This window comes from Bison bison, unplaced genomic scaffold, assembly GCF_000754665.1.
Source record: "Bison bison bison isolate TAMUID 2011002044 unplaced genomic scaffold, Bison_UMD1.0 scf7180017864367, whole genome shotgun sequence".
Lineage (NCBI taxonomy): Eukaryota > Metazoa > Chordata > Mammalia > Artiodactyla > Bovidae > Bison > Bison bison.
Genome location: NW_011494939.1, coordinates 750,994 through 761,927, shown reverse-complemented (window position 1 = coordinate 761,927; position 10,934 = coordinate 750,994). Strand labels below are relative to the sequence as shown.

Below are 10,934 nucleotides of genomic sequence, written 5' to 3'. Positions count from 1 at the left end.
AAACATCTAGTAAAAGGTAACACTAGCAATGTGTCTTCTAGTGTTGACTTGATTCTTTTTAAAGACCTGTAATAAGCTGAAGGCAAGATGTTTCCATAAGTCATCAGGAATGAGAACTTCTCTTTTTAAAGTTTATCAACTGGCTTTTCCTCTTTCATTTTTGTTTCTCTCTGGTTTAGCATAATGCCTTCACAAGACTTTCCATAGCTTTAAATATCTCAACAGTCTTTCAAGTTCTCCTGCTACTACGGGTGAGGATGGATGAACTTCTGGAAAACATCTGCTTCACACTGTTCCTCTTTGTCTTTTCTTCTCTTTATCAAGAATGAACAGCAGGCAGATTCTTTATTGTCTGAGCCACCAGGGAAGCTCTTTGTGTCCACAGAGAAAGAGAGAGAGAGAGAGAAACCTAAATCCCCAAATAGTAAATTCTCACTCTAGTTTGATCCAATAAAGATGGAGCTAGCAATTTTGACTGGGGATATTAGCATACAATATATTCACCTAAATGCTTCCAGATATATCTCATTGAAAATCTCTGCACAGCATTATTTTCATTTTTGGTCAACTCAAAATTTATTCAAATTTTACAGATTTATACTATCTGTCACAAGCCCAAACTTATCTACAAGAGAGAATGAGTGGCCAATCATAAAGCTTTATCATGGTCTACAGTTTCCAATGGATTTCTCAATCTCCTGAGTTTTATGCAGTGTCATAAAACTTCAGCTATGGTATCTGTGTCTGTTCTCATATACTACCATGCACAAATGACGAACAAAGCATATATTTATATATCATTGCTATAACTGGCTGTTGCAAGGACTATTTTCAAAATCAAATGACAAGGTCTAGCATGCACTGCAACGATCATGGTGGCAATTCTGCTAGTACTCACAGGCTAAGGAGAAAGTACAAATGGACTCTGCCAATTTCCTTTATGGCAGGAAAAGGGCCTGCTGGTAAGTCAATCAAATAAAAACATTAACATAAAACTATGGAGTACTTCTTGCATATGTGTATCAATCTTACACAGGGACCAGAACTAGTCTTTGGCTGTCATTCTAATTTTAGCATATATTCTGTGGAAATAGGTATAATTTAATGAACTTTTACTAAAAATACTAGGAAGACCTTACCTTTAGCTTCATTCATCTCAAGACATACTCCCCAATGTTTGTATTACAAAATTAAGCATCAGTACAATACAGTGTCATGAAAACATATTTTAGTTTTTAATTTAGATTTGATTTAGATTACACTGGGAAAATCTGACTGAAGATGTACTGCATAATCTTGGTTGTCATATCAATACACAGGTCCCTGCCATTTTTGTCTAGCTATTTATCTATGCTAGCTATTATCCTTTTGTCCCAATATCACATCCCACCCTTTGTCCTTGAACTGATTACCTTTCTTGGAGGCCACTACTACAATCTCTTCAAGCATTCTTACTTTTATACCATACTTATTGATATATTACTGGCATTCTTACAAATAGATACAGAGCATAGAATGCAAAGGGCACTGACTTCTATTTCATTAAATTTCACTTAAGATGATCATATAATGTCTATTTTTAATCTGCTTATTCCACATGCCAAATTTATTGGCCAAAACAAAAAGTCTCTCATTTTATCAAACTTAATCAAATAAATCCAGAGAGAGCTACTTGCAAATATGTTCCATTTTCTTCAAACTAAACTCTAAAAAAAGTAAGATAGGTATTATTTGTTTAGTGAATACTACCCAAATCTATCTACAGATAACAATACAGTTCAAGAGGAATGCTACAACACTGGATGGAAGACATGAAATACAGTAGAAATTTGATTTTAAAAGTGTCCTTTTTCAATGTTAAAGACCAAACAATAATACTATACTCTGGTGTAACTGCTTGCCATCTGGTCCATTTTCTGGCAATAACAGAATACTTTAGTATTACACTAGTAACGCAGAGAAACTCCCCTGCAAGCAATTATTAACCAAGTTAGTAGTAATTTATCAGATACTGAAGTATTTGCTCTCTAGTATAAAGGCTACTTCACTAAAAAAAGATTTGGAGTAATGCAGGAGAGCTGTCTGGCAAGCAAAGGAATACAGATCTTCCAGTGTGCAATCAGAGAGAAGGCAGCTTAATTTCAGCACAAGCATCCCCTAGTCAAGATGTAAAGACAAGTAGTCCTACGAATGACAGCAGCAACAATGTGGAGTCATGTAAGCACAGATTTGTTTTTTAAAAACTCGATTTTTCAGCCAACACCATATAGGTAAGATATCTTAGAGTCCATTTAATGATGGATTATATTAGTAGATGTGTTTCACTTTGCTCTTTCAAACATTTACTATTCATTTATACTTGATACAGTACAATGTTTCAAGTACCTGGGAAATCATAGTTACTGTACTTTAAAACGAGAGCAATGAGAATGACAAACTGAAGTGGGTGTGACTGTGTATAAACGGCAACATAAGGGATCAGTAAGAAGAATATTTCCATTTTATTCATTGCTGCTTAGTATGTCACCAGTCAACTGCCTGAACATAAAGTTAAAACAATAAATTACCATATAATTCAAAATTTAAAGCACTTTTAAAATCTGTTTCAACTGACAAAACCTTTAAAACTGACTATTTAACATAAGTCATTAAATTATTATCAAACAACTGCTTCGCACATTATGATTCATTAGTTAATTTTGCTGAAATTAAAATAAATGCACAGAGGGAGATAAAAGAAAGTTTGAAAAAGGGAACTTAGCTAAAATTCTAAAACTTCACTAGGGAGTACTATTATCTCAAGAAAAGGAATGATTGCAAAGTTTACTGTGGAGAGATAAGGGAAAGTTCCTAGGTTAAAGAGAGCCACTATAGGAGATATCAACAGAGACTTATGTGTATGTGCCCAATAACAATTATTAGAAGAATGGATACCTTGATGGAGAATCCTGATGTGGTGAAAATTCAGCACAACAGCATCTATTATAGAACATAAATAGCATATTTAAACCTCTATTTCTTAAACTGCAAGATTAAGGTTAAACTGGAACATAAACTTTAACTTCATCTTGTTGTTGTTCAGTTGCTAGTTCAGTTCAGTTCAATTCAGTCGTTCAGTCATGCCCGACTCTTTGCAACCCCATGGACTGCAGCACACCAGGCTTTCCTGTCCATCACCGACTCCCGGAGTTTACTCAAACTCATGTCCACTGAATCAGTGATGCCATCCAACCATCTCATCCTCTGTCGTCCCCTTCTCCTACCTTCAATCTTTCCCAACATCAGGGTCTTTTCAAATTAAGTCAGTTCTTCGCATCAGGTGGCCAAAGTATTCAAGTTTCAGCTCCAACATCAGTCTTTCCAATGAATATTCAGGACTGATTTCCTTCAGGATGGACTTGTTGGATCTCCTTGGAGTCCAAGGGACTCTCAAGAGTCTTCTCCAAAACCACAGTTCAAAAGCATCAATTGTTCTACACTGAGCTTTCTTTATAGTCCACTCTCACATCCATGCATGATTACTGGAAAAAACCATAGCCCTGACTAGACGGACCTTTGTTGGCAAAGTAATGTCTCTGCTTTTTAATATGTTGTCTAGGTTGGTCATAACTTTTCTTCCAAGGAGCAAGTATCTTTTAATTTCATGGCTGCAGTCACCATCTGCAGTGATTTTGGAGCCCCCCCACCCCCAAAATAAATTCTGTCACTGTTTCCGAATCTATTTGCCATGAAGTGATGGGACCAGATGCCATGATCTTAATTTTCTGAATGTTGAACTTTAAGCCAATTTTTTTTTCCCGGCACCTGTTGCACTTTAATGTGTAATATTTGAGATACAAGCAAGCTGCATCTAATGTTGTTATAAATAAAACAGATCAGTCATCAAGGGCTCCAGAGTGAACAGCATCTTCATAACCTCCATGCTTATCATCTTTGCTTTCTGGGTGTTAATTTAATAAGATCATCAATTCGAAGAATGGTAATTGCAGGTTCAGTTGCAAATTTCAAGCACTTAACTATGGTTGGTTCAAACACCCCTGCTTGTTTGTTGTCACAGAGTTTACCATTGACCAAGTCAAGACCAATCCATTTTAGATTTTTTCATTCTGGGTTAATCTGAGCCTCATTATGAAAAGCTCTTAATTTTGCAACCAGATCTGTGGAGTCTTGGGCAGCATTAACTGCCAGAGTATTAGGAATAACAAGAAGAGATCTTGCAAACTCCACAATAGCAAGTTGTTCCCGGGAGCCCACGCTGGTCGCGTAGTTCTCAAGGTAAATACAAAGGGCTGCCTATACAGCACCCCGACCTGGGACCACAGACTTTGACTCCAAAACTCTCTTCACCATACAAAGGGCATCGTGTAAGGAGCACTCCATCTCATCACACATGAAATCTTCTGCCCCATGTAAGATGACCAATGCAGAGGTACGACCCTTAGTGCTATATAAAACAACAGCAACAGTCTTATATCAATTCAACAGTAGTAACTCCATGAAGAAATTCACTTCTACTTACACAGGACATTTAGACAGGGAAGCAATGTCTAGACCATGGAGAAGAGATGAAATGGCAACTTTACCTCCATTTACAAGGGCCCAGTATTGTTTTATCCCATGCATATACCTGCTTATATCACGGAAGGATTATAGCAGCAAATAAATGGGAAGTAAGCCAACTTTTTCACTCTCCTCTTTCACTTTCATCAAGAGGCTCTTTAGTTCTTCTTCACTTTCTGCCATAAGGGTGGTGTCATCTGCATATCTGAGGTTAGACATTTCTCCCTGCACTCTTGATTCCAGATCGTGCTTCTTCCAGACCAGCGTTTCTCATGATGTACTCTGCATATAAGTTAAATAAACAGGGTGACAACATACAGCCTTGATGTACTCCTTTTCCTATTTGGAACCAGTCTGTTGTTCCATGTCCAGTTCTAACTGTTGCTTCCTGACCTGCATACAGATTTCTCAAGAGGCAGGTCAGGTGGTCTGGTATTCCCATCTCTTTCAGAATTTTCCACAGTTTATTGTGATCCACATAGTCAAAGGCTTTGGCATAGTCAATAAGCAGAAATAGATGTTTTTCTGGAACTCTCTTGCTTTTTTGATGATCCAGTGGATGTTGGTAATTTGATCTCTGGTTCCTCTGCCTTTTCTAAAACCAGCTTGAACATCTATCTGGAAGTTCACAGTTCACATATTATTGAAGCCTGGCTTGGAGAATCTTGAGCATTACTTTACCAGCATGTGAGATGAGTGCAATTGTGCAAGAGTTTCAGCATTCTTTGGCATTGCCTTTCTTCGGGACTGGAATGAAAACTGACCTTTTCCAGTCCTGTTGCCACTGCAGAGTTCCCCAAATTTGCTGGCATATTGAGGGCAGCACTTTCATATCATCATCTTTCAGGATTTGAAATAGCTCAACTGGGATTCCATAGCCTCCACTAGCTTTGTTCATAGTGATGCTTCCTAAGGCCCACTTGACTTCACATTCCACGATGTCTGGCTCTAGGTCAGTGATCACACCATCATGATTATCTGGGTCATGAAGATCTTTTTTGTATAGTTCTTCTGTGTATTCTTGCCACCTCTTCTTAGTATCTTCTGCTTCTGTTAGGTCCATACCATTTCTGTCCTTTATTGAGTCCATCTTTGCATGAAATATTCCCTTGGTATCTAATTTTCTTGAGGAGATCTCTAGTCTTTCCCATTCTATTGTTTCCCTCTATTTCTTTACATTGATCACTAAGGAAGGCTTTCTTAACTCTCCTTGATATTCTTTGGAACTCTGCATTCAAATGGGTATATCTTTCCTTTTCTCCTTTGCTTTTCGCGTCTCTTCTTTTCACAGCTTTTTGCAAGGCCTCCTCAGACAGCCATTTTGCTTCTTTGCATTTCTTTTTCTTGAGGATGGTCTTGATCCCTGTCATCACGAACCTCCGTCCACAGTTCATCAGGCACTCTGTTCATCAGGCACTCAGATCTAATCCCTTGAATCTATTTCTCACTTCCATTGTATAATTGTAAGGGATTTGATTTAGGTCATACCTGAATGGTCTAGTGGTTTTCCCTACTTTCTTCATTTTAAGTCTGAATTTGGCAATTGCTAAGTCATGTCCAACTCTTTGTGACCCCATGGACTGCATCTACCCAGACTTCCCTGTCTTTCAGTATCTCCCGTAGTGTGCTCAAACTAATGTCCAATGAATCAGTGATGCCATCCAACCATCTGATCCTCTGTTGCTCCCTTCTTGTGCCCTCAATTTTTTCCAGCATCAGGGTCTTTTCCAATGAGTCGGCTCTTTGCATCAGGTAGCCAAAGTATTAGAGCATCAGATTCAGCATCAGTCATTCCATTGAATATTCAGGACTAATTTCCTTTAGGACTGACTGGTTTGATCTCCTTGCTGTCCAGGGGATTCTCAAGAGTCATCTCCAGCAACACTAAGAATCTCTATTATTGGAGAGTTACTTTATGGTCTATATGATTATAACTTGATAGTCTCATACGAATTTTGAGTGGTATATGAAAAAATGCACAGAAAAAAAATTCTTTAAAATCTCTCCACTGTCACTACTGGAAGTCAGAAATTTACTTGTCTGTCACGAAGTCCTCAAAACAATGAAGTACTTATGTGTTCTATTTGTATAGCACAATCAACAAAATCACAGTAACTATCTTATCAGTTTTTACAAAAAAATCTAAATACTTTTATATCTCTAGGAATCAGCTAATTAAAGCCTGTCTGTGGTTCCTTTCTTACAACTGACCTTACAACACTAGTGTTCTTACCCATCACTGGTCTACTCACAACAGTATCATTAGCACTAAGATCCAAATAACAGTGCTATATTTATGACTGCACTTCAGTTTCCACAAAAGCAAAATTCTGAGAAGAGCATGAGTCATTATCCCCAGGGTAAAAAAAATAATGTTTCTTTGGTCAGAATATGAAACTTATTACTGAAACTAGTAAGTTAGCCTAGAAATTCAATTTCTGAATAAAAGGAACAGAAAGTTTCTTTTCTCTACTAGAACACTCCAAAACTAGCATAACTGTCCATCTGTCTGCTTCTGCTATTCTCCATATCTGCTGTGTGGTGACAGAAAAAAACAACCTTTACTCTAGCTATTTTCAATACTGTTCTTTTGTTCTTCTGTCCTGTCAGGATGTCATTTCCCAGGACAAAAAAGACACATACACTCAGGCGCTCACTCATACATCCTCTACCTCTCTCACTATTTGACCTATCTATCTGGAGAAACTCTGTAACAGATCTCACTATCAATTCCAAAGTTACTACAAGACAGTATGAAAACACTCTAAAAGTGGCTATTTCTACAATGGTAATTGTCAAAAAGTTCCCAGGTTCATGCGTTACATTTTATTTTTAAATACCTTCAAAATTAGAAGATAAAAATTACAAAGTTAAGAAGCTATTAATATTATAAACGATTTAAAGTTTTCTCCCCAAATTTCCCCAATAAAAAGTCAAAATAATCTTTCTGTGATATTATTCTGGTCTCTTTATTTGCTTCTTTCATTGGTAATTCTTGCTCAGCTTACTATGCAAATGTGGGGACTTTTCATGACATTACCAGTCTATCAATCTCCAAGGTTACAAACTTCGGAGATGTTTCTTGCATGATGCCACTTCCACCCACTAAACTGTCCTTAAACCCATCTTTTGTGTTTTTCTGGCCATCTTCTCTGTCACTGTGTGTACTCAGTCGCTCTGACTCTTTGAGACCCCATGGACTGTAGCCAGCCAGGCTCCTCTGTCCGTGGGATTTTTTTTTCTATCACTATTAGGTCCTAAAGCGTTTTCACATGGAACAATGACTTATTTATAATTTCAATGAGCATTCATAAGCAAGTGCTTTTCCTAAGATGAAATGAAAAGAATGTCTGACAGGTACAGTGGGCACAGCAGGTTAAGTGGGCAGCAGGAACTAAGGCAAAAAGCCCTGAAAGCATACACTATTTGATTTCTCCCCTCCCCAATTCATTACCCAGTGTCACGAGCTACCTAAAACACATCTAATCATGCAATTACTGTTACAATAATATGATGAATCCCTAGTATCTACAGATATAGCTCAAACTCAAAGTCTCACAAATCATTACAACAATGCTCTGCCTCTAACTCTCCCACTCTCTAACCACCCTTCAAACTCTAACCTTACTGGATCAATCTCTCTTTTGTTTTCTTTGCATTTGTAAATAAAGTCCAGGATCTTTCTTCTGTGTCTATTTATTGCCATTTCAATTATTCCTTAAATTCAACACAATGCCTTCTTTCTAGTTCCACACAGTCTCATTAAACTTGGCTTTCAATTCCAAATGAATTTGAGAATCATTTTGTTAAGTTCAAAAAAAAGTTCAAAGCAAAAATTGGTCATATTTTGATTATCAATACTCAATTTATGCTTAGACAGTACTGACATTTTTACAAAATAATCTTCCTATACAAGTATGTATCTCCATTTAACTATTGTTCAGTGTTCCCCAGTAATTACATTTAAAATTGAATTATATTGTTGTTTAGCCACTAAGTCGTGACTGACTCTTTCTTGACACCATGGACTGCAGCTCACCAGGCTCCTCTGTCCATGATGTTCTCCAGGCAAGAATACTGTAGTGGGTTGCCATCTCCAGGGGATCCGGTTTCCTTTTCCAGGGGATCTTCCTGACTCAGGGGTCAAACTCTATTCTCCTGCATTGGCAGGCAGATTCCTTACCACTGAGCCACCAGGGAAGCCTAAACTGAATTATAACTAACATACAAGGAACTGCTTATATCTTAAATGTTAAGTTTGATGATTTTTAACATTTTATATCTATGTAAACACCACACAAGATATTGACTATTTCTATAACCCCAGAAAATCCCCTCATGCTCTTTTCCAATTAACTTCTCTCTCTGTCCCAACCACATTTTGATTTTTAATCAATTAATTACTAATCTAATTACAGATTAGTATTTCTGGTTCTTCATATAAATTGAATCACATAGTATATACTCTTTTGTATTTGGCTTCTTTCACTTAACATATTATTTCTGAGATTTAGACACGCTGTTAATGTATCACTAGACACTTCTTTTAAGTCACCAAGTAGTACTCCAAAATATACTACAACTAGTTTGTTCATTCTCTAGTTGTTAAATATACGAGCTTTTTCCAATTTTGGCTATGAACATTTTTACATCGGTTTTTATTGTTTTTGTTTTAGTGGACATATACTTTTATTTCTCTTGGTAAATACTTAAAAGTGAAATGCTGGGTTCTACAAGACTGTTTATCCCTAAAAAAGCCTGCTTACAAAGTTGGCCCGTAGTTAGCATCTGGGAAAGTGGATCTTAGATACTGAGAGGATTATTCTCAACCCCTAACTGGTTAAGAGTGGCTCACTGTGTCTGAGCTGTTTATGGAAACAATATGGTTTGCATCTAATAACCTGCTTTCCGTCTGGAATTTGGGTATGTGCTGGGCAGCAGGATGAACCTCTAAGGCTATACCTGTGCACTGAATCTCTAACAAGCTTTCCTGGTTGGATACACTTCAGTGTTGTCACAACTCTTCACTGGGGAAATTAACGTACCTTGCATGACTCCACTGAGAGAGGTCCCTTGTAAGCTTTACCTGCTCTCCCCTGAATTTCTCCCCATGTACCTTTTTCATTTGCTGACTGAGCTCTGCATCCTTTGCTATAATAAATTACAGCAACGCGTATGACTACATGTTGAGTCCTGTGAGTCCTCTAAGCAAAAACCACTGAACCCGGTCTTAGTGAACTCCTGACACAGGAGGTAAATGTTATGTTTAACCTTATAAGAAATGGCCTACTAGTTCTCCAAAGTAGTTGATCACTCTGCATTCCCACCAGCAATAAAAGAGAGTTCCAGCTGCTCTACATACCCGTAAATATTTAGTAGTATCAGTTTTTAATCTTAGCTATTCTAGTGGGTAGCTGATATCTAGTGGATAATGATATTTCTACAAATAAACATACAATGATTTTAATTCACATTTACCAATGACAAATGATGTTTAAAATCTTTCCATGTGTTACTGGCTATTTGTATAACTTCCATGAAATGTTTTGCATCTTTTCTTCATTTTTATATTAGGTAGCTGATTTTTTAAAATGTTGATTTCAGATTCTTTATATATGCTGAAAATAAGTTTTTTATGTCACTTATAAATATTAAGTGGAGAAGGAAATGGCAATCCACTCCAGTACTATTGCCTGGAAAATCCCATGGACACAGGAGCCTGGCAGGCTATAGTCCATGGGGTCGCAAAGAGTTGGACATGACTGAGCAAAGGCAATAAATATTAAGAATATTTTCTCCATTCTGTGGTATGTCTATTCATCTTCCTATTGTCTTTTTATAAGCAAAAAATGTTAACTTTGTTAGTCCTATTTATCTTTCTTTTATAGTTACTGTTTCCCATATTCTGCCCAAGAAGTTGTTTTGTGGAATTTACTCAACGTTTAAATGCTCTTTTGATGAATCTGTGGGGGAGAAAGTGTTCTCCCCGTCCTACTCCTCCGCCATCTTGGCTCCTCCCCTAGAAAAATCAACAAAGCCAAAAGCTGGTTCTTTGAAAGGATAAATAAAATTGACAAACCATTAGCCAGACTCATCAAGAAACAAAGGGAGAAAAATCAAATCAATAAAATTAGAAACGAAAATGGAGAGATCACAACAGACAACACAGAAATACAAAGGATCATAAGAGACTACTATCAACAATTATATGCCAATAAAATGGACAACGAGGAAGAAATGGACAAATTCTTAGAAAAGTACAACTTTCCAAAACTCGACCAGAAAGAAATAGAAAACCTTAACAGGCCCATCACAAGCACGGAAATTGAAACTGTAATCAAAAATCTTCCAGCAAACAAAAGCCCAGGTCCAGA

At 37.1% G+C, this 10,934-nt stretch overlaps 1 protein-coding gene across 2 annotated transcripts in view; it reads right to left on the bottom strand.

The window, feature by feature from the left end:
- PIK3CA (phosphatidylinositol-4,5-bisphosphate 3-kinase, catalytic subunit alpha) overlaps window positions 1–10,934 on the bottom strand; it is a 90,274-nt gene that overhangs the window by 46,613 nt on the left and 32,727 nt on the right. Inside the window, exon 2 of one of the 2 annotated variants that reach the window (XM_010855614.1) lies at window positions 2,935–2,979. The exons of the other annotated variant lie outside the window; for it this stretch is intronic. The gene's annotated coding sequence lies outside the window, so the exon portion shown is untranslated. The remainder of the gene's footprint in view (window positions 1–2,934; window positions 2,980–10,934) is intronic. 2 annotated transcript variants of the gene reach the window in all.